Source organism: Panthera onca, chromosome C1, assembly GCF_046562875.1.
Source record: "Panthera onca isolate mPanOnc1 chromosome C1, mPanOnc1 haplotype 2, whole genome shotgun sequence".
Lineage (NCBI taxonomy): Eukaryota > Metazoa > Chordata > Mammalia > Carnivora > Felidae > Panthera > Panthera onca.
The window spans coordinates 120184172-120207296 of NC_138346.1; positions in this window are offsets into that span (position 1 = coordinate 120184172).

Sequence of the window (23125 nt, forward strand, 5' to 3'; positions counted from 1 at the left end):
ATGATTATATACCAGTGGGATTTTTCTTGCAGTACAAGGATGGGTCAACATATAAGAACTAGTCATTATAATACAATATGTTTACAGAATGAGGAGAAAAAACCCATGTGATCATTTCCGTGAAGAGAAACCATTTCATAAAATCCAGTGCCCTTTCATGATAGAACTCCTCAACAAACTAAGAACAGAATGAAATAATTTCAATTTAATAAAAGCCAAATATTAAAATCCCACAGCTAATATGATACTCAATGGTGAAAAACTGAAAGTTTTCCTTCTCAGACCAGGAGTAAGGCAGGATTCCCTTTCTCACCACTTCTATTCAACGTAATAGTGAAAGTCATAGAGCAATTAGGAAAGAAAAAGAAATTAAAGTCATCCATATCATAAAAAAAGTAAAATTATTTATGTTCACAGATAGCATGAACTTATAGGTAGAAAACCCTACAGATTCCATTAAAAAAACCTCGTAGAACTAAATGAACAAATTTAGTAAGTTTGCAGGATACAAACATAACACATAAAAACCAGTTGTGTTTCTTTTTATACATTAACAATGAACAATCTGAAATGGAAATTAAGAAAATAACCTCATTTGCAATAGCATAAAAAATACTTAGAAATAAACTAAGGAGGCAAAAGTCTTGCACACTGAAAACTATAAAACATTGTTGAAAGAAATTAAAGAAGACACAAATAAATGGAAAAACATTGTAAATTCATGGATTGGAAAACATATTATTAAAATATCTCTACTATCTAAAGTGATCTACAGACTCAATGCAAATCCTATCAAAATCCTAATGGCATTTTTGCAGAAATAGAAACAAAAATGTAATATTCACATTGAATCCCAAAGGATCTAGAATAGTGAAGACAATTTAGAGAAAGAAAAACAAAGGAGGCCTCACACCTCCTGATTTCAAAACTTGCTACAGTGATCAAAACGGTATGGTACTGGCATAAAAACATGTAGAGACCAATGGAATAGAATAGAGAGCCCAGAAATAAACCCTCATATATATGGTCAAATGGTCTTTCACAAGCATGCCAAGGGTACACAATGGGCAGAGGTTAGTCTCTTTGATAAATGGTGTTGGAAAAACTGTGGACTTAAATACAAAAAATGGAGTTGAGTCTTACCTTACACCATCCACAGAAGTTAAATTGGATTAAAGACCTAAATGTAATACTTGAAAGTATAAAAACCATAGAAGAAAACATTAGGGGAAAAGCTTCATGACACTAGATTTGGCAATGATTTCTTGGCTACAACACTGAAAGCACAAACAATAAAGGAAAAGGAGACAAATGAGATTACATCAAACTTAACTGTGCATTAAAAAAAACAGTTAACAGTGAAAAGGCAACCTACAGAATGGGGAAGAAATTTTGTAAGCCATATATCTGATAATGAGTTAATATCTAGAATATCTAAAGAACTCCTACAAGTCAACAACAAATTATAACAAATAATCTGATTAAAAACTGGGCAATATTCTTGAATAGACTGTTTTCCAAAGAAGATATACAATGGCCAACAAGCGTGTGAAAAGATACTCAACATCACTAATCATCAGGGAAATGCAAATCAAAACCGCAATGAAATAGCACCTACCCCTACTAGGATGGCCACTATCAAAAAAACAAACAAAAAAAACACACACAAAGAAACAAGTGTTGGTGACGATATGGAGAAATTGGAACACTTGTCCAATGGTGATAAAGTAAAATGGCACAGATGTTATGGAAAGCAATATGGAGATTCCTCAAGGTATTAAACATATGGGTACCATCCCACTTTTGGATACATATCCAAAAAAATTAAAAACTGGATCTTGAAGATATATTTGCTGCCCCGTGTTCATTGCAGTATTATTTATAGTAGCCAAATGTAGATATAATCTGAATGTTTATCAATGGATGAATGGATAAAGAAACTGGTATATACATATGTAAAATTTATATATGTAATATACACACTAAACATGTATGTAATATATGCATACGTAAAATATTATTTAGCTTTAAAAAAGGAAATTTTGTCATATGCTACAACATGGATAAACCTTGAGGTCATTATGCTAAGTGAAATAAGCCAGTTACAAAAGGACAAATACTGTTATGATTCTACTTATATGAGCTATGTAAAGTAGTCAAAGTCTTAGAAAATAGAATGGTGGTTGTCAGGGGCTGGAAATACAGAGAACAGGAGAGTTTGTGTTTAATGGGTATAGGGTTTCAGTTTTTCAAGATGTAAAGTTCTAGAGATTTGTTGTACAATATAGTGTGTATGTTAACACTATTAGATTGTAAATGGTTAATATGGTCAATTTTAATGTTACATGTTTTTTACTACAATTGAAAATAAAAGGTACATGAGGAAAATGGTGGTTGGATATGTTCATGATTTGGATGTTGATGTGTTGATTTAAAGGATGCAACCATATGTCAAATATTATATTTATGGTTTAAATATGTGCAGTTCATTTGTATGTTAACTACATCTCAGTAAAGGTATACTGTAGGAAACATGGTATATCCATTTTTTTTCAGGTCTGATTTATTATTTATATGGATTGCTTGATTCATATTTTTGGCTATTTTAACATTCCTCACATTTGGAGCTGTTGGTATTTCTAACACAGAAGGAAATATAAGATATCTAATATCTGACTATCAAGTGGCACCTATTGTTTCCTTAAATTTTTTAAAATGTCTATTTTTGAGAGACAGAGACTGAGCATGAATAGAGGAAAGGCAGAGAGAGAGGGAGACACAGAATCTGAAGCAGGCCCCAGGCTCCAAGATGTCAGCACAGAGCCTGATGCGGGGCTCGAACCCACAAACCGTGAAATCATGACCTGAGCCAAAGTTGGACATTTAACTGACTGAGCCACCCAGGCGCCCCAAGTGGCACTTGTTCTTTCAGTTCAAAGACAGCTATGCCTTGTAACATGAAGCAAGTTGTTATCAGAACAAGGTGGATAGACTTAGGTATATGGGGACTAACACTTACCATTTTTTCAAACACACAGGTGTACACATACTGAACAATTGTAACTTCTTATATTCACTTCTTAAGTTTACTTATGTTTCAAGTTTTTATTTAAATTCTAGGTAGTTAACATGTAATGTAATATTGGTTTTAGACTTAAAATTTAATGATTTATCACTTACATATAATACCCAGTGCTCATCCCAACAAGTGCCCTCCTTAATGCCCATCATCCATTTAACCCATTCCCTCACCCACCACTCCTCCAGCAGCCCTCAGTTTGTTCTCTGTATTTACGAGTCTCTCATGGTTTGCCTCCCTCTCTGTTTTTATCATATTTTTCCTTCCCTTCCCCTATGTTCATCTGTTTTGTTTCTTAAACTCCACATATGAGTGAAATCACATATTTGTCTTTATCTGACTTATTTCACTTAGCATAATGCTCTCTAGCTCCATCCACGTCCTTACAGATAGGAAGATTCCATTCCTTTTGATGGCTGAGTAATATTTCATATTATATATACACTACATCTTTTCCATTCATCAGTTGATGGACATTTGGGCTCTTTCCGTAATTTGCCTATTGACAATGCCGCTATAAACATAAGGGTGCATGTGCCCCTTCAAATCAGTGTATTTCTATCCTTTTGGTAAATACCTAGTAGTGTAAATGCTTGGTTGTCAGGTAGTTCTGTTTTTAAGTTTTTGAGGAATCTACATACTGTTTTCCAGAGTTGCCGCACCAGTTTGCATTCCCACCAAAAGAGGATTCCCCTTTCTCCACATCCTTGCCAAAATCTCGTTTCCTGTGCTATTAATTTTAGCAATTCTGACAGGTGTGATGTGACATCTCTTTGTGGTTTTTATTTGTATTTTCCTGATGGTGAGTAGTGTAGAACATCTTTTCATGTGTGTGTTAGTCATCTGTATGTCTTCTTTGGGGAAAAAAAATGCCCATTCATGTCTCCTGCCCATTTCTTAACTGGATTATTTACTTTTTGAGTGTTGAGTTTAATAAGTTCTTTATAGATTTTGGATACTAACCCTTTATCAGATATGTCGTTTGCAAGTATTTTCTCCCATTCAAAAGGCTGCCTTTTAGTTTCATTGATTGTTTCCTTCCCTGTGCAGAAGCTTGTTATCTTGATGAGTTTCCAGGAGTTCATTTTTGCTTTCGTTGCCCTTGTGTCTAGTAAGAAGTTGCTCTGGCCAAGGTCAGAGAGGTTGCTGCCTGTGTTCTCTAGGATTTTGATGGTTTCCTGTCTCACATTTATGTCTTTCACGCATTTTGCATTTATTTTTGTGTATGATGTAAGAAAGTGGCACAATTTCATTCTTCTGCATGTTCCTGTCCAGTTATCCCAACACCATTTGTTGAAGAAACTGTCTTTTTCCCATTGGATATTCTTTCCTGCTTTGTTGATTAGTTGACCATTAAGTTGTGGGACTATTTCTGGGTTTTGTATTCTGTTCCATTGATCTGTTGGGTCTGTTTTTTGTGCCTGTACCATAGTGTCTTGATGACTACAGCTTTATAGTATAGCTTGAAGTCCAGAATCCTGATGCCACCAGGTTTGCTTTTCTTTTTCAAGATTGCTTTCACTATTCTGGGTCTTCTGTGGTTCCATACAAATTTTAGGATTGTTTATTCTAGCTCTGTGAAAAATAATGGTAGTATTTTGATAGGGATTGCATTAAACATGTAGATTACTTTGGGTGATATGGGCATTTTAACAATATTTGTTCTTCCCGTCTGTGAGCATGGAATGCTAGGAATTGTTTTTTTATGAAATTGTAAATGGAATTGATTCTTTGATTTCTCTTTCTGCTGCTTCATTCTTGGTATATAGAAATGCAACTGGTTTCTGTATGTTGATTTTGTATCCTGCAACTTTGCTGAATTCATTTATCAATCATAGCAATTTTTGGGGTTTTCTACATAGAGTAGCATGTCATCTGTAAATAGTGAAAGGCTGAGGCTAGGACTTTCAGTACTATGTTAAATAACAGTGGTGAGAGTGGACATCCCTGTCTTGTGCTTGATGGTAGAGGAGAAGCTTTCAGTTTTTTCCCATTGAAGATGATACTAGCTGTGGGTCTTTCATATATGGCCTTTATGATATTGAGGTATGTTCCCTTTATGTGTACTTTGTTGAGGGTTTTTATCAAGAATAAATGCTGTACCTTCATTTATTGAGAGGATCATATGGTTCTTTCCTTTTCTTGTATTAATGTGTATATCACGTTGATTGATGTGTGAGAATATTGAACCACCTTTTGCAGCCCAGGAATAAATTTCACTTGTTGGTGGGGAATGATTCTTTTAAAACACTGTTGGATTTGATTTTCTGTATTTTGTTGAGAATTTTTACATTGATGTTCATCAGGGATGTTGGCCTGTAAGTCTCCTTTTTAGTAGGGTCTGTGGTTTTGGAATCAAGGTAATGCTGGCCTTATAGAAGGAGTTTGGTGGTTTTCCTTCCATTTCTATATTTTGGAATAGCTTGAGAACAATAGGTATTAACTCTTGTTTTAGTGTTTGGTAGAATTCCCCTGGGAAGCCATTTGGCCCTGGGCTTTTGTTTGTTGGGAGATTTTTTTTATTACTGATGCAATCTCTTTGCTGGTTATAGGTCTGTTCAATTTTTCTATTTCTTCTTGTCTCGGTTTTGGTAGATTGTATGTTTCTAGGAATTAATCCACTTCTTCTAGATTGCCCACTTTGTTGGCATATAATTTTTCATAATATAATCTTATAATGGTTTGTATTTCTGTCATGTTGGTTATGATCTAGCCTTTCTCATTCATGATTTTATTTATTTGGGTCCTTTCTCTTTTCTTTTTGTAAGTCTGGCTAAGGGGTTATCAATTTTATTAATTCTTTTAAAGAACCAGCTTTTAGGGGCGCCTGGCTCAGTCGGTTAAGCGTCCGACTTCAGCTCAGGTCACGATCTCGCGGTCTGTGAGTTCGAGGCCCGCATCAGGCTCTGGGCTGATGGCTCAGAACCTGGAGCCTGCTTTGGATTCTGTGCCTCCCTCTCTCTCTGCCCCTCCCCCATTCATGTTCTGTCTCTCTCTGTCTCAAAAATAAATAAACGTTAAAAAAAAAAGAACCAGCTTTTAGTTTTGTTGATCTATTCTACTGTTTGTTTGTTCCTATATCATTTATTTCTGCTCTCATCTTTATTATTTCCCTTCTTCTCCTGGCTTGAGTCTACATTTGCTGTTTCTTTTCTAGCTACTTTAGGTATAAGGTTAGGTTATATATTTGAGATTTTTCTTGCTTCCTGAGTAGTTCTGTATTGATATATACTTCCCTCTTATGACCACTTATGTTGCATCCCAAAGGTTTTGGGCCATTGTGTTTCATTTTCACTTGCTTTCCTGTATTTTTTAGTTTCTTCTTTAATTTTCTGGTTAAACCATTCATTATTTAGTATGATATTCTTTACCCTCCATGAATTTGTGGTCTTTCCAATTTGTGTGTGTGTGTGTGTGTGTGTGTGTGTGTGTGTGTGTGTGTGACTTTATTTCATAGCATTGTGGTTAGAAAATATGTATAGTATGATTTCAGTCTTACTGTGTTTGTTGATGCCTGATTTGTGACCCAGTAGTTAATCTATTCTGGGGAATGTCCCATGTGCACTTGAAAAGAATGTGTATTCTGTTGCTTTATGATGAAATATTTTGAATATATGTTAAGTCCATCTGCTCCAGTGTGTCATTCAAAGCCATTGTTTCCTTTTTGATTTTCTCATTGTTGTAAGTAGGGTGTTAAAGTCCCTTACTGTTACTGTATTATTATCAGTGAGTTTGCTTATGTTTTTTGCTTTTTCATGTATATAGGTGGGTGCCTTCAAATTGGGGACATTAACATATACAGTTGTTAGATCTTCTTGTTGGATAGACCCCTTTATTTATTTATTTATTTATTTATTTATTTATTTATTATTTTTTCTTAAGTTTATTTATTTATCCTGAGAGAGAGAGTGGGAGATAGGCAGAGAGAGAGGGAGAGAGAGAGAATCCCAAGCAGGCTCAGCACTGCCATCATGGAGCCTGATGTAGGGCTCAAAGTCACAAACTCTGAAATTATGACCTAAGTCAAAATCAAGAGTCAGACACTTAACCAACTGAGCCACCCAGGCACCCTGGATAGACCCCTTTATTATTATATAGTGCCTTTCTTCATTTCTTATTACAGTCTTTGGTTTAAGTTCTAGTTTATCTGATGTAAGTATGGCTACTCTGGATTTCTTTTGATGTTCATTATCATGATAAATCGTTCTCCATCCCTTCACTTTTAATCTGCTTGTGTCTTTAGGTTTAAAATGAGCCTCCTGTAGGCATATAGATGGGTCTTGCTTTTTAATTTATTCTGATGCCCTATTTTTTTTTGATTGGAGTATTTAGTCCATTTACATTGAGTAATTATTGATAGATATGAATGTAGAGCCATTGTATGACTAGTAAAGTCATTGTTTCTGGAGATTTTCTCTGTTCTTTTCTGGTCATTGTTGCTTTGGGTCTTTCTTTCCCACTCAGAGAGTCCCCTCTAATATTCTTGCAGGGCTGGTTTAGTGATCATGAAGTTCTTTAGTTTTTGTTTGTCTGGGAAAGTCTTTATTTCTCCTTCTATTCTGAATGACAGCCTTGCTGGATAAAGTATTCTTGGCTGCATATTTTCCCCATTTGGTGCATTGAATATCACATGCCACTCCTTTCTGGCCTGCCAAGTTTCTGTGGGTAGATCTGTTGCTAATCTTATTTGTCTCCCCTTGTAAGTTGGGGATTTCTTTTCCCTTGCTGCTTTCAGGATTTTTTTCCTTATCTCTGCATTTTGCAAATTTAACTATGATATGTCTAGGTGTTGGCCTGCTTTTGATGGGAGTTCTCTGTGCCTTCTGGATTTGGATGTGTGCTTTCTTCCCCAGATTTGGGAAATTTTCAGCTATAATTTCCTCAAATAAACCTTCTTTCCCTCTCTTCTTCTGGAATTCCTATGATACAAATGTTATTATGCTTTATGGAGTTGTTGAGTTCCCTAAGTCTACCTTAAGATCATAATTTTTTCCCTCTTCAGCTTCATTATTTTCCATATTTTTATTTTCTATATCACTTCTTTGTTCCTCTCTTTTTTTCCATCCATGTGGTCATTACATCCAGTTGGTTTCACATCTTGGTTATAGCATTTTTTATTTTGGTCTGATTAGTTTTTAGGTCTTTTATCTCTGGGGTAAAGGACTCCCTGGTGTCCTTTTTTTAAAGTTTATTTTGTTTATTTTTGAGAGAGAAGACAAGCAGGGGAGTGGCAGAGAGAGAAGGAGATAGAGAATCCCAGCAGGCTCCACGCTGTCAGCACAGAGCTTTACACAGGGCTCGATCCCACGAACTGTGAGATCATGACATGAGCCAAAATCAAGAGTTAGACCCTTAACCAAATGAGCCACCCAGGTGCTCCTCCTTGGTGTCTTCTGTGCTTTTCTCAAGCCCAGCTAGTATCCTTATGATTGTTGTTTTAAATTCTGGGTCAGACATATTCTTTATCTCTATTTCAATTAGATCTCTGGCCATGACCTTTTCTTGTTCTTTCTTTTGGGATGAATTCCTCCAGTTGACATTTTTGTCTAGTCTCTGTCTTCTTCTGTGTGTTAGGAAAGCCAGTTATGTTTTTTGCTGTTGATAAATGGCTTAAGAAGAGGTCATATACTTTCCAGGGCCTGGGGCCTCAGGAGGTATTTCTGCTATATGCTGTATGCACTCTGCCTTTGTGTTTTGGCTGCTCTTTCCCTCAGGTCAGTCCTCTGCAGAGTTTCTCCTTGCCTGCAGTGGCGGGGTGGGGGTTGGGGGGGGTGAGGAGGGTTTGGTTATTGTCTAGTGTGGCAACTTTTAAGTAGGTGTGTTTTTAGTCTGCTTGTTAAAAGAAGCCAGATCCTACTTCTACTAGAACTGAAGTTTTGTAGCACTCTATGCTCAGTAGACTTGGTTGCGTATGGGGGTTTTGTGCTGGTCTTCTGGGGGAGGGGCTTGCTTCTGCTCTGGCTCTCAGGCACACTTGCCCTAGTAAAAAATGCACCTGCGGAGTGCAGGGAGGGCGGGACTTAGTGTAAACTGCTCAAGCCTCCACTGTGGGCACTGTGTTTCTCACTGAAGTCTGTCCATGCTAATGCATGGGGGATTAAAATGGTGTCAGCCCAATCTCTCTTCCCTCAAGAGAATTTGTACCCACCACTGTTCAGGAAGCCCTCACTGAAGAGTGAACAGTCTCCCCTTGTGTGTCCCAGACATCCTGCAGATCCCTGCCTTCACCTGTCTGTGTCCAGGCTGTCTGCTCACCTGGCAGTGCAGTGCACTTGTGTTTTATCTCAGGCATGCTGGCTGAGTTTCAAAACTCTAAATTTTAGGGACCCAGCATGGCAAGGACCCTCACTGATCCTCTGGGTGTGGGTCTTGTTGGGATGTGGCTGGTGTCGTTTTGTCCCATGGTAGTCGCATCAGTATGCAGGGGGTTGGAGTTTACAGTAAAGAGAAGCATAAAACCTGCATTCAGGTTAGCTGCCCCAGCAGATATCTCTGCCCCTGTGCTAATGGATGGGACAGCACAATGGCGCTCACTGGCTTTTTTGTGTCCTGAGAGGCAATGCTATCTCTCCCAAATGCACTCCAAAAAGGGGAACTGTCTCTCCCAGTGCAACCTAGGGGAGCCTCAGACCATGCTCCCTGGCCTCTGCCCTCCTGCATGGGAGCATCACTACAACCCCCAGGCTCCACACCCACCATGGCATGGACTTCTAAAACTTCAGTCTTTGAGCTCTGCTGCTTGTGAAAACTCATGATAGTCAGCCCCTCTCATTTTCCCAGTCAGTGGTGCTCTGCCCTGTCTCTCTCCTTCTCTCCCCCCACCCCCATGATCAGGGCTCCCTCCCCTCTATAGCCACCTGCAATTCTTTTCTCCCCCAAATCCTGTCTTTGCACCTCCTATCTTCCATGGTGTGGCCTGTTTTCTCCCTCTAGTTGTGCAGTTTGTTCTCTGAGTCCTCAGATAGATTACTTGGGTGTTCAGAATGATTTGATATTTATCTAGCTGTGTTCAAGGGACGAGGCAAGCTAGGGTCCCTGTGTGCCTCCACATCTTAACTCCTCTCTGCAAACACTCTACTTCTTCATAAATTTAGAAATAGGCATACTAAGTGGTGCCTGGTAATGATGGTGTATACAGTGGGGCTGTGGTACTGACTAAAACAAAGAATTTTGGAGGGGCTTTATAGCAGACAAAGAGGAAATCATAATGATGATTATAAAAGCCCTACATATGTAATGCTATAATTTTTATGACAAAATGTTATAGTTACTTCCCGGTGCTGACCAAGGACATTCATAACATACCCTAAGACTTTGGCTAAAGGGCTGGGGCATCTTTTGATGGAGAGACTCCCCAGGGAAATAAGATGTTACCAGAACTAACTAAAGGCCTATATTGTTCCTGAAGTTTTGGGGCTAAGTGTTCCATGTTACTATTTTCCTTCTCTGCCTCCAGTGGGCCAAGGAAGCTCCTCCTCCTCCTCCTCCTCCTCCTCCTCCTCCTCCTCCTCCTCCTCTTCTTCTTCTTCTTCTTCTTCTTCTTCTTCTTCTTCTTCTTCTTTAAACTTTTAGTGTTTATTTATTTTTGAGAAGGAGAGACACAGGGCACAAGCAGGGGAGGGGCAGAGAGAGAGAGACACAGAATGCAAAGCAGGCTCCAGGCTCTGAGCTGTCAGCACAGGGCCCGATGCGGGGCTCAAACCCACGAACCGTGAGATCATGACCCGAGTCGAAGTCAGGCACTCAACTGACCAAGCCACCCAGGCGACCCAAGGAAGCTCTTCTAAATATATTAGAACATTGTCACTCCAGGCTACTGGCATTGCTTCAAACTTGAATTGCCCCTAATCCACGGTTGATTAATTACTATGATACAGGGAATCTCTTTTAGACTACGTTTTTAACCACCATTCCTAGGATTTGTCAAGGCAGTAAAGAAAATTTCAAAACATACTGTGTTAGTTAACATTAATGTGAGCTATCCCTTCATCGTAAAGTGTCAACAATCTATAGATTTACTTGTGTAAGCCTACTTCTGGACTTTATAGATAGTGTAGTGTGAGAGAATCGGTGTTCATCAACCCAGGGAGGTGAGACACTGTGCCGAATGAAGCGGAACATTTGAGGAAAACTGGAATAATCTATACAAAGACCAGGTATTTCTAATAGTCATATGTTTATATCTTTTTTTTTTTTTTTTTTTTAGGACCAAACATCTGGCTGATTACATTCTTTTGTGACTTTGGTAGATACAGTGTTAGGCATGATGAGTAAAATTATGACAATTATAATGCTATTTGTACCTCGTAACACTGACAGTGTTAAAAAGACTATAGTTTATATTTTATATAACTAAATAAAATAATTATTTTAAAAATAGGATGAGATTATGGGTGCTTTTTGTTAATTTATTTTCTTAAAATTTGAGAAATATTAAAAAACAGTTATCTAAGAAATAAAAATAAATGGAATAAAAACTTAATTGAAAATGCAATAGTAGTAAGGAATTAGGAAAAAGAAGAAAATAAGAGGAAATAATAGGAAAAAGCTACGATGTGTAGAATTGCCTGAGTAGCTTTTAAATTTTTATGTCATATGATCACTAGTATTTTTTTGAAACTGAACATGAGTAAAATTTGTTTAGATAGTATATATTTCTTTGCAATTTTTGTAACCTATGTGTTAACTATTCCCTAAAGAGGCATTTATGGCATGTGGCTTTTGAAGGCTTAAAGTTTAATTGCCCTTTTGTTAGTTTAGTACATCGGTAGAACAAGAGTAAAGGATAGAAGTCTATTATTTTTTATAAGATAGAAGTCTCATTTTTAAATTAAAAAACCTCTTTTCATTGTGAAATAGTTTCAGGCTTATGAAAGTATTCAAAAAATAGTTTTAAGAATTCTCAAATACTCCATAATCCTGATTCCCTAAATGTTAATATCTTAAATAACTACAATATAGTTATTAAAATCAGGAAGCTAACATTGATACAATATTATTATCTAATCTAATAGATCTTACTCATATTTTAACAATATCATTTTTCTGGTCCAGGATCATATATCACCATTAATTTTCACATGTTCTTTAATCTGGAACAATCCTCTAATCTCATTTTTTCTATTATGACTTCAGCACTTTTTTAAAATTTTTTTAATGTTTAGTTTCTGAGAGGGAGAGAGAGACAGAGCATGAGCATGGGAGGGGCAGAGAGAGAGGGAGACACAGAATCTGAAGCAGGCTTCAGGCTCTGAGCTGTCAGCACAGGGCCCAACCCACAAACTGCGAGATCATGACCTGAGCGGAAGTCGGACACTCAACCGACTGAGCCTCCTAGCCACCCCATGACTTGGCACTTTTGGGGAGTACTTGCCAGTTATTTTTGTAGAATATTCTTCATTTTGGGTGCGTCAGATATTTCTTGATGATTAGGATTACCAAAGAAGCAAGTGTTGTGTTTTTCACAGTGTGGCATCCAGAAGCACATGATTAAGAATTTTTCCCATGACTTGTGATGTTAACATTTATTACATAATTAAGGTCATGTTTGCCGGTTTTCTCCACTCTAAAGTTAACCTTTTTTTTTTTTTTTTTTTTTTACAATTAATACGTATCTGGTGATGAGATATTTTGAGAACATGAAAAACCATTTATCATTATACTTTTGCCCACTATTTTTTTTAAGCCATTGATGATTTTTGCCTGAAACATTTGATATTTGTTAATTGATAATTTTCTCTTTTCATGATTTTTGTTTACACTTATTAGTTGGAATTGTAAGGAAGAACTATTCCTTCTCCCCCATTTATTTATTTGCCCAATTATTTGTATTAGTATGGACTGATGGATTTTTTACTATTTTGTGAGCTGTAATCCATTACTATTACTTTGTTGTTCAAGTTGTCTCATATTTGGTAATCAGGAGCCCCTTTAAGTAGGCTCCTGTGTCCTTAGACAAGTTCCCATCTTCCTCTCTCTTTCCCTCCCTTCCTTCCCCCCCCCCCCCCCCCCCCTCCGGGTGTCAGTCTGTCTGTCTTTCTTTCTTTCAAGTATTTCTTCCTGGCACCGTAAGATGTTCTGGGCTCATCTCTTACGTTCCCCGCCCCAGTCCTTGAATTAGTCTTTTCTCTAAGGAGTCCTGTTGCCTTATTGGAAAAGGATATTTAGAATTTAATATCTGGGTGTTAGGGGTCATTGTTTTAGAGTTTGTCAGCAGACAGTAAATTTAGGAAATACATACATACATAGATATACATACACACACGTACACACACACACACACACACACACACACTCATTGTCAGTACTCTCTAGCCAGCGTCCACTAGGAACACACCTGTACTTAAACAAGTTGTTACTACTTAATGCCATGAGGGAGGTTGTACACCATGGATAATGATGAGTCATTTTAGTAAGACAGTGTTGGAATTTACTACAATATTTGGGCTTGTGTTAGGCGTTTTGAGGAAGTATTTAAGGAAGTGGGACTTTGCTCTGGAAATCTTAATATATTTTATCTAGAAAAAGAGAAGACTAGAGGGAGGTTAAAGCTATAATTTGAAAAGAAGCAGTCAACATAGTAGCCAAAATCGAGGGATGTTTTGTTATTTTTGTAGTTTGCACAGTGATCCTGTTTTGTTTTGTTTTTCCCCCCCATACTTAAAGCTACAAAGTGTTTTTTTTTTTGTTTTTGTTTTTGTTTTTTTTTTGGTGCCATTTCAAGAACATTCCTGTCTGGTTGATATGAGATAGTCACAGAGTGGCTTTATCTGGTATTTATGCTCTGTAAGATCATTTATATTGGAGATCATTTATAAAGGAGAACACCAAGGCCTAGTTGTGGGTGTCATCCAGTGTCTGGATGTCATGGGCCACTTTGCCATTTCTCAGTGTATACACACACACATCTATCTATCTATCTATCTATCTATCTATCTATCTATCTATCACCTATATAAATTAAAACCATGAATTCATGTTAATACTTTCAACTATATCTTTAAAATTCATATTTCAAAAAAAGAAAAAGCAGAGTGGTGTTCAGCTCTTACTTTCCAGAAAAAGTATAGAAGAGTTATATCCAAGTGGACAATTTTGAAGTTATGGACTACTGAATAGTTAGCCATAATAAAATGAAACTCACCTAATACACAGACAAAACACCATCAGTTACTGAAATGATGTTTCCTCTCTAAAGACATCAGCCTGAGTTTTCCCTTTCAGAGACAAGTGTGTACCCAGTAGGTCTTCTACCAGTTTTTGATTATATGGTAAGGTATATTTGAAATATCTACCCTGCTTAATGGAGTCCCTTTTGCTGTGGACTCCATTCCCAGTGATCAGCTTCTAGGAGCCCTGTTAATGACCTCACATTGTCCATAGTTGATAGGACTAGAAATGGGTAACTGAGCCAATTTGAGCCTTCTTCCAGGGGATTTGAAATGGGTATAGGAAAGAGATTCAGACATCTTTTTTTAAAAAAAGTTTACTTGAAGTATCGTTAACATATAATATATTAGTTTTGGGTATACAACATAGTGATTTGACAATTATACACATTATATATAATATATACAGCATATGTGTGGTTACATACAACATTATTACAATATTATTGACTGAATTTCCTATGCTGTACTTTTCATCCCATGACTTATTTAAGTTATAACAGGAAATTTGTGCCTCTTAAACTCCTTCACCTATTTTTCCCATCTCCCCAGTCCCCCTCCCTTCTAGCAATCATTAATGTGTTCTCTATATTTATGAGTCTGTTTGTTTTTTGTTGTTTGTTATTATTAGATTTCACATATAGGTGAAATCACATGGTATTTTTCTTTGTCTAACTGATTTTACTTAGCACCATACTCTGTAGATCCATCCATGTTGTTGCAAATGGCAATATTTCATTCTTTTTTATGGCTGCGTAATATTCCTCTGTGTGTGTGTGTCTGTGTGTGTACATACCACATCTTATTTATCTGTTCATCTGTTAATGGACACTTAGGTTGCTTTCATATCTTGAATATTATAAATAATGCTGCAATAAACATATATCTTTTGAAATTAGTGTTTCCGTTTGCTTTGGGTAGATACCCAGAAGTGAAATTACTGGATTTTATGATACTTTTATTTTCAGTTTTTTGAGGGACCTTCATACTTTCCCACAGTAGCTGCACCAATTTACATTCTTACCAACAGTGTGCGAGGGGCTTCTTTTCTCCACATGGTCTCCAACATTTGTTATTTCTTGACTTTTTGATGGTCAGCCATTCTGACTAGTGTGAAGTGATAGCTCATTGTGGTTGTGATTTGCATTTCTCTGATGATTAGTGATGAGCATCTTTTCATGTGTCTGTTGGCCATCTGTATATCTTCTTTGCAAAATGTCTATTCAGGTCCTCTGCCCATTTTTAAATTGGGTTATTACTACTCTTATTTTGTTGTTGTTGAGTTGTATGAATTCATTACGTATTTTGGATATTAACCTCTTACTGTAACATCATTTGCAAATATCTTCTCCTATTTAATAGGCTACCAGTTCATTATGCTGATGTTTTCCTTCACTGTGCAAAAACTTTTTAGTTTGATTCGGTCACAGTTGCTTATTTTGCTTTTGTTATCCTTGCCTGGGGAAGACATATTCAGAAAAATATTACCAAGGTTGATGTCCAAGAGATTACCACCTATGTTTTCTTTTAGGAGTTTTATGGTTTGGAGTCTTACATTTAGGTCTTTAATCCATTTTGAGTTTATTTTTGTGTGTGGTATAAGACAGTGGTACAGTTTCATTCTTTTGTATGTAGCTTTCCAGTTTTCCAAAAACATTTATGAAGAGATTCTCCTTTTCCCATTGTATATTTTTGCCCCTTTTGTCATAGATTAGTTGACTACATGAACATGAGTTGATCTGGGCTCTCAATTCTATTTCATTGATCTATGTATCTGTTTTTGTGCCAGTACCATACTGTTTTTATTACTCTAGCTTTGGAGTATAGTTTGAAATCTGGGATTGTGATACCTCCAGCCTTGTTCTTTTTTTCTCAAGATTGCTTTGGCTATTCAGGGTCTTTTGTGGCTCTGTACAGATTTTAGCATTTTTTTGTCCTAGTGCTATGAAAAATAGTATTGGGATTTTAGTAGAGATTGCGTTGAATCAGTAGCTTGCTTTGTGTATAATGGACATTTTAACAATATTAGTTCTTCCAGTCCAGAGAGTGTTATGTCTTCCATTTATGTCATCTTCAGTTTCTTTCATCAATGTCTTAACAGTTTTCAGAGTTTAGGTCTTTTACCTCTTTGGCTAAATTTTTTTCTGGAGGGCCCAGTGAATTGCACTCAACTAGACACACACACACACACACACACACACACACACACACACACATATACTCATATTTATATACAAACTTAATAGGAAATAACATCAGCTAATATTTTAGTGCATTTTTGGATAATGCACTTACGGGTGGTTTTTATTTTATTTTTCCAAATTGTTTATAATTGTGCATTATTTAAAATGAGAAGGAAAACAATTTTAAATGTAATACAACCACAGATTTTATAGAAGTAATGTGCTACTGTTGGGGGAGAAAGGGGTGTGCAAAGTGAAGAAAACTCTTCTATGAAAGATGTCCAGGGTTGGTAACCAGAGGGAAAGGGAATACAAAAGAGAGATTCATTCATTCCAGTATTACAGTACCAGGTGTATTTTTTAAAATATATTTTATTAATTTTTAAAATGTTTTTGTGTTTATTTTTAAGAGGCAGAGAGACAATGTGTTTATTTTTAAGAGACAGTGCATGAGCAGGGGAGGAGCAAAAAGAGAGGGAGACACAGAATCCCAAGCAGGTTCCAGGTTCTGAGCTGACAGCACAGAGCCCAATGCAGGGCTTGAACTCATGAACCATGAAATCATGACCTGAGTCTAAGTTGGACACTTAACCAAGAGAACCACCCAGGCACCCTACCAGGTGTATATTTGAATGACTCTGAGGAGAAATAATCTGAGGAAAAGAAACTATTTAAGAGAAAAGATGCTCTTGATGATGGATTGATTATGAACTGAGAATTGACATAATCATTTCTGTAACTGCTGGATTTCTATAACTGTTCAGGAAGATATTTCTTTTTTCCTATTTCCTGTTTATATATTAATTTAGAAAAATTCAGAAAAAGACACTGAATAGGAAAGGTGAAAAAATTTGAGTTTAACTAGATTTGTACTCTTCAGGGGGAATCATTGTTGACATTTTAGTGACTATATTCTTAGACCTTTTGCTAAATAAATAAAATGTAAAGAGATATATATCAACTGTTTTTATAGGAAGAATTGGACATTATCTCATAACTTTTTTCTTTAATTGTATCCTAAGTGTTATTTTAAGTAGAAATTGCTGTGTTTAAATGAAGTTAAACTGAAATTGGTTTTGAGTACTCTATGACATCCCGGGATGATTGAAAACCTGTATGATTTTGAAAGCAGGGCTAGGAGTCCCTAAATGAGAAGATTCCAGACAGTGACTAAACAGTCTAGTGGCTTTGCTGACACTACTATTACAGCTCCAGTATTCTCAATTCAAAACACATGAATGAATGGAGTTTTGAAAGCAGTTGGATCCTAAGAAGCTTTTGTTTCTTGGCTTTATTTTTGAAATTAATTTTTTTTTTTGCCACTAAAAAAAATATAATGGCTTGGTAAGAGTAACCTTTTGTCTTTTGATTTTCCTCCTGGCTAAAATTGCTTTCTCTTACTTCTACCCTAAATCACTGTAGATTGACCTAATTCTTTTTTTTTTTTAAGTTTTATTTATTTATTTTTGAGAAAGAGACAGAGAGAGTGAGTAGGGGAGGGGCAGAGAGAGGGAGAGAGAGAGAGAATCCCAAGCAGGCTCTGTGCTGTCAGCACGGAGCCCGACGCGGGGCTCGAACTCACACACTGTGAGATCATGACCTGAGCCGAAACCGAGTCGGACTCTTAACCGACTGAGCCACCCAGGCGCCCCTAGATTGACCTAATTCTAAACCATGTGACAAGATAAATACAATGAAAACCCAGGAGAATTCACGCAGTAATTTGCTTAAGTAGGCACTATGCAGAAAATTAGTGGGAGTGTACAGACATTACTGGAAGTGAAGAGAATGAGGCTGAACACTAAAAGTTAAGTCTGGGGGGTTCTCAAAGATAGTTTAGGATTGCCTGATGGGCAAATTTTTATTTATATGCAAATTCCCAGGTACTTTCCCTGCTCTCCCAACCTTTCTATTTAGTGAATCAGATGCCCTGGAGGTGAAGCTAAGGAGTTTCAATGAGTTTGACTTTTTTTTTTTTTTTTTTTTTTTTTAAGATTCCTCATGTATGTGATACCATGCAGTTTTTGTCTTTGGTTTATTTCACTTAGCATAATGCCCTCCAGGTACATCCATGTTGTCTCAAGTGGCAGGATTTACTTTTTTTTTTTTTTTAGGTTGAATAATGTAAATGTATACCACATTTTCCTTATTCATCTATTGATGGACACTTGTGTTGCTTCCATATCTTGGCGATTATGAATAAAGCTGCAGTGAACATATGGGTGCTGCTGTCTCTCTGAGATAATTTCATTGTCTTTGGATATAAACCCAGAAGTAGGGTTGCCAGATCATATAGTTGTGTTTTTAATTTCCTGAAGAGCCTGTATACTGTTCCATAGTGGCTGTACAAGTTTACATTCCCACCAGCACTGTACCAAGGGTTCCCTTTTCTCCACATCCTTGTCAGTATTTATCTCTTTTTTGATAATAGCCATTCTAACAGTCATGAGGTGATATGTCACTGCGGTGTTGTGATTTCCCTTTTCCTGATGATTAGTGATGTTCAACAGCTCTTCAGGTAGTTGTTGGCTATTTGTATTTCCCTGGAAAACTGTCTCTTTAGGTCCTTTGCCCATTTTAAAATCAGGTTATTAAGGCTTTTTTTTTTTTTGCTATTGAGTTGTATAGGTTCTTTATTTATCTTGGATATTAGCCCCTTATTAGGTCTGTGGTTTGCAAACATTTTTTTCCTGTTCCAAGACGGTTGCCTCTTCATTTTGTTGATTATTTCTTTTGTTGTGCAGAAGCTTTTTAGTTTGATGTTGTTCCGTTTATTTTTGCTTTTCTTGCCTTTGCTTTTGGTGTCAAATCCAAAATGTCATTGCAAATACCAGTGTTAAGGAGGTTACCCATCATGTTTTCTTCCAGGAGTTTTACGCTTTCACGTGCTACATTTAAGGCTTTTATCCATTTGAGATTATTTTTGTGTATAGTGTAAGATAGGGGTACAGTTTCATTTTCTTGCATATGGATGTCTAGTTTTCACAGCACCATTTACTGAAGAGACCATCCTTTTCCCATTATTCCCCATATATTATTGGCTCCTTTGTCGGACATTAATTGACCATATATGCATAGGTTTATTTATGGGCTTATTCTGTTCCATTAATCTATGTGTTTGTTTTTATACTCATACCATAGTGTTTGATTACTGTAGCTTTGTAATATAATCTGAAATCAGTAAGTGTAATGCCTCCAGCTTTGTTGTTCTTTCTCAGAATTGCTTTGGCTATTTGGATCTTTTGTGGTTCCATAAGAATTGTAGGATTATTTTTTCTATTTCTGCAAAAAAAAATCCCATTGGAATTTTGATAGAGACTGCATTCAATCTGTAGATTGCTTTGTGTAGTATGAGCATTTAAGCAGTATTAATGCTTCCAACCCATGAATGTGGAACATCTTCCCATATTTTTGTGTCTTTTTCAATTTGCTTCATTAATATTTTATAGTTTTTTAGTGTACGGATCTTTCACCCTCTTCATTAAGTTTATTCCAAAGTATTTTATTCTTTTTGATGCCATTGTAAATGGGATTATTTCCTTATTTCTCTTTTCAATAGTTTATTGCTAGTATATAGAAGCACAATTGATATTTGATACTAGTTTTGTATCCTGCATCTTTACTGAATTCATTTATTAGTTCTAATAGTTTTTTGGTGGAGTCTTTAACATTTCATGTACATAATACCAAGTCATCTGCAAACAATTACAATTTTACTTTTTGCTTTCTGATTTGGATTTTTAAAAATCTGTTTCCTCCCTAATTGCTCTGGCTAGAACTTCCAGTACTATATTGAATAAAAGTGGCAAGAGTGGACAAACTCGTTTTGTTCCTGATCTTAGAGGACAAGCTTTCAGTTACCATCGAGTATGATGTTAGCAGTGGGCTTGTCATATATGGCCCATGTTACATTGAGGTACATTCCATCTCCACCAAATTTGTTGAGAGTTTTTAATTTGAAAGAATGTTAAATTTTGACACATGCTCTTTTTGCATCTATTGAGACGATCATATGATTTTTATCCTTCATTTTGTTAATGTGGTGTATCACATTTATTGATTTGTGGATGTTGAACCATCCTGGACTGAATTACACTTCATCATGGTGTATGATTCTTTTAATATGCTGTTGAATTTCACTTGCTGATATTTTGTTGAGTATTTTTGCGTCTATATTCATCAGGGATATTGGCCTGTAATTTTCTTGTAGTGTCCTTGTCTGTCTTTGGTATCAGGATTGTGCTGGCCTTATAAAATTAGTTTGGATGTGTTTGTTCTCATCTCTTCAGTTTTTTTGGAAGAGCTTGAGAAAGAGTAGTATTAATTTTTCTTTAAATGTTCACCAATGAAGCCATCCGGTCCTGGACTTTTTGTTGTTGTTGGGAAGTTTTGATTACTGATTCAGTCTCTTTGCTAGTAATTTGTTCTGTTCAGATTTTCTGTTTCTTGTTTCCCCAATGGAAACCGCCTGCCCCCCAAATTTCTCAAACACACTGCTTCTATAAACTTGAGTAAACCTGCTTTCAAGCATATGCAAAGTTTTTATTAGAAGTGAGCAAGTATAAAGCTAATCACAAGTCATTATAGAGCTGTTCCTAAATTTGCTAGTAGTGAATCTAGTACATAGAAGCAGTTATTTAACCTATTTCACAATATTTCTGGTATCAGAAAGTAATATATATATTTTTTGTGAAATAGCCTGTAATTCTCCTCTCTAGTTTTTCCCATGTTACGTTCTTTCTTCCCTTTTCCCTTCTCCCCCATGTCTCCTGACCCCTTCCTTTTCTCTTTCCCTTTTCTGTAGCCTGTCTCATTCCCCCTTTCCCTTTCCTCTTTTCTCTCTCTCTTCCTCCCACCCACCACCTCCCCTCCTCTCACTCTCTCTGCCTCTGTCACTTTTGCTTCTAAGTTGAGAGAAGTTTATATGCATATGGTTTCCTGAATGCAAAAGTGGTCAGTCTATGTGCTTCCAAGGTGCTAAGTCTTTCTCTCAGTTGCTTTGAGGTGAGGCTGGTGGGCCTTAAAAATGTCTGTTGTCTAAGCAGCTGGCCCTGGACTAGTCACATAGGTTGTCTGACCGTGGGTTTAAGGATCTGTGAAGCGTGGCTTTTTCCTTCACCTTTTTCCACCGGCCAATCTGTAAATTAAATGACATACTTTGCTTACTGTGGAAATATACACTGGCATACATTTTCTTACAGAAATAAAGAACTCTGGTGGCAATTTATTAATGTTAAATTGCTTTTACAGTGCAGAAGGAGAAAAAGACTCTAATTTGCACACACATTCTTCTGGAATGAAAGAATCTTTACCATCATGAAGCCATTTCAGCTGTCTCATCCCTAATTACCACTTGGTATCTCTCTCTCTCCCTTGCTCCTTCCCTAGTGTTCTCTTTGTTTTTAATTGGTGTTTTCAGCCATCTGGATCCACTAGCTTATGAAGGCATGAGAGAGAAATAGAACATAAAAGAAAACAAACTTCACCCATTTCAATCACGTCCACATCTGAAAGCTCCCATATTTTACAGCATTTCCTTTGCTATAGGAAATATGGTGTCAGAATAAGCCAAGCTGAAAGGATGTCTGGGGATGAATGCAAAGAGAAATGCTAATGCCCCATTAGTGCTGAGGCCTGGGGTCCAAAGCGCTTTCAGGAGAAGCTGCCTGGCATGTCAGTTTGCCACATGGTGGAGGAAAGGACCTAGAGGGTTTTACAATCTTGCAATCAGACCCATCTGGATTTGAACCCTGACTCAGCCATTTCTGGCTTTATAATTTGGGACATAATTTTGTTTTCTTTATTGTACTTCAGTTTTGTATCTGGAAAGACTAGGAAACAATAAAGTTGTAATTATTAAGTAAAACAAAATACGAAAATACTTATTAAATGATGTTCTAAAATCTTGGCTTAAAATTACAGTAGCACATATGATGGCTTTTGGGGGTCAAGTATGTATAGGAAGAACTTAGAGATTAAAAGGAATTGCTGCAAGACTTATCTTGAGGTTGTGTTTGCACTATAAGTAGCACACCGTTTGTACCTAGATTATGTTACAATTTGGGGTAAAAGACATTATAGAGCAAGGGCCAGGATCCCTCAGAGCCACTCATTGGTATAGCCTAATGGTAACTGTTATTGATAGTTTAGAGAAATCTCTTTCAGGTATCATCCCCCTGCCCCCCCCCCCCCACCCCCGACACACACTATTATGAGGATTTTCACAAACTTCCTAAATGTTCTTCTGTCTGCTCTGTCCAGCTCTACTCTATCCTAATCCAGGCTATCATAGCCTCTTATCCAAGCCACAGATATGGCCTCCGAAAAACAGTCTCTCTTTCTCAGGTTCTTTTCCATTTGTCTTACTTAAGCTTGGGTAATCTTTTAAAAGCCTTTTTGTATACCAAATGTGATATTTAACTTGTAAAAACATTAATGGCTTTTCACTGACCGTAGAATTAAAGTCTAGTAGAAACAAAGCCTCTACATCATGTTTCCCTAGCCACTATTTATTTTTTAATTTTTTAATGTTTATTGATTTTTGAGAGAGAGATGAGTGTGAGCAGTGGAAGGGCAGAGAGAGAGGGAGACACAGAATCCAAAGCAGGATCCAAGCCCCAAGCTGTCAGCGCAGAGCCCGACGCAGGGCTGGAGCTCAAGAACCATGAGATCATAACCTGAGCTGAAGCCAGACG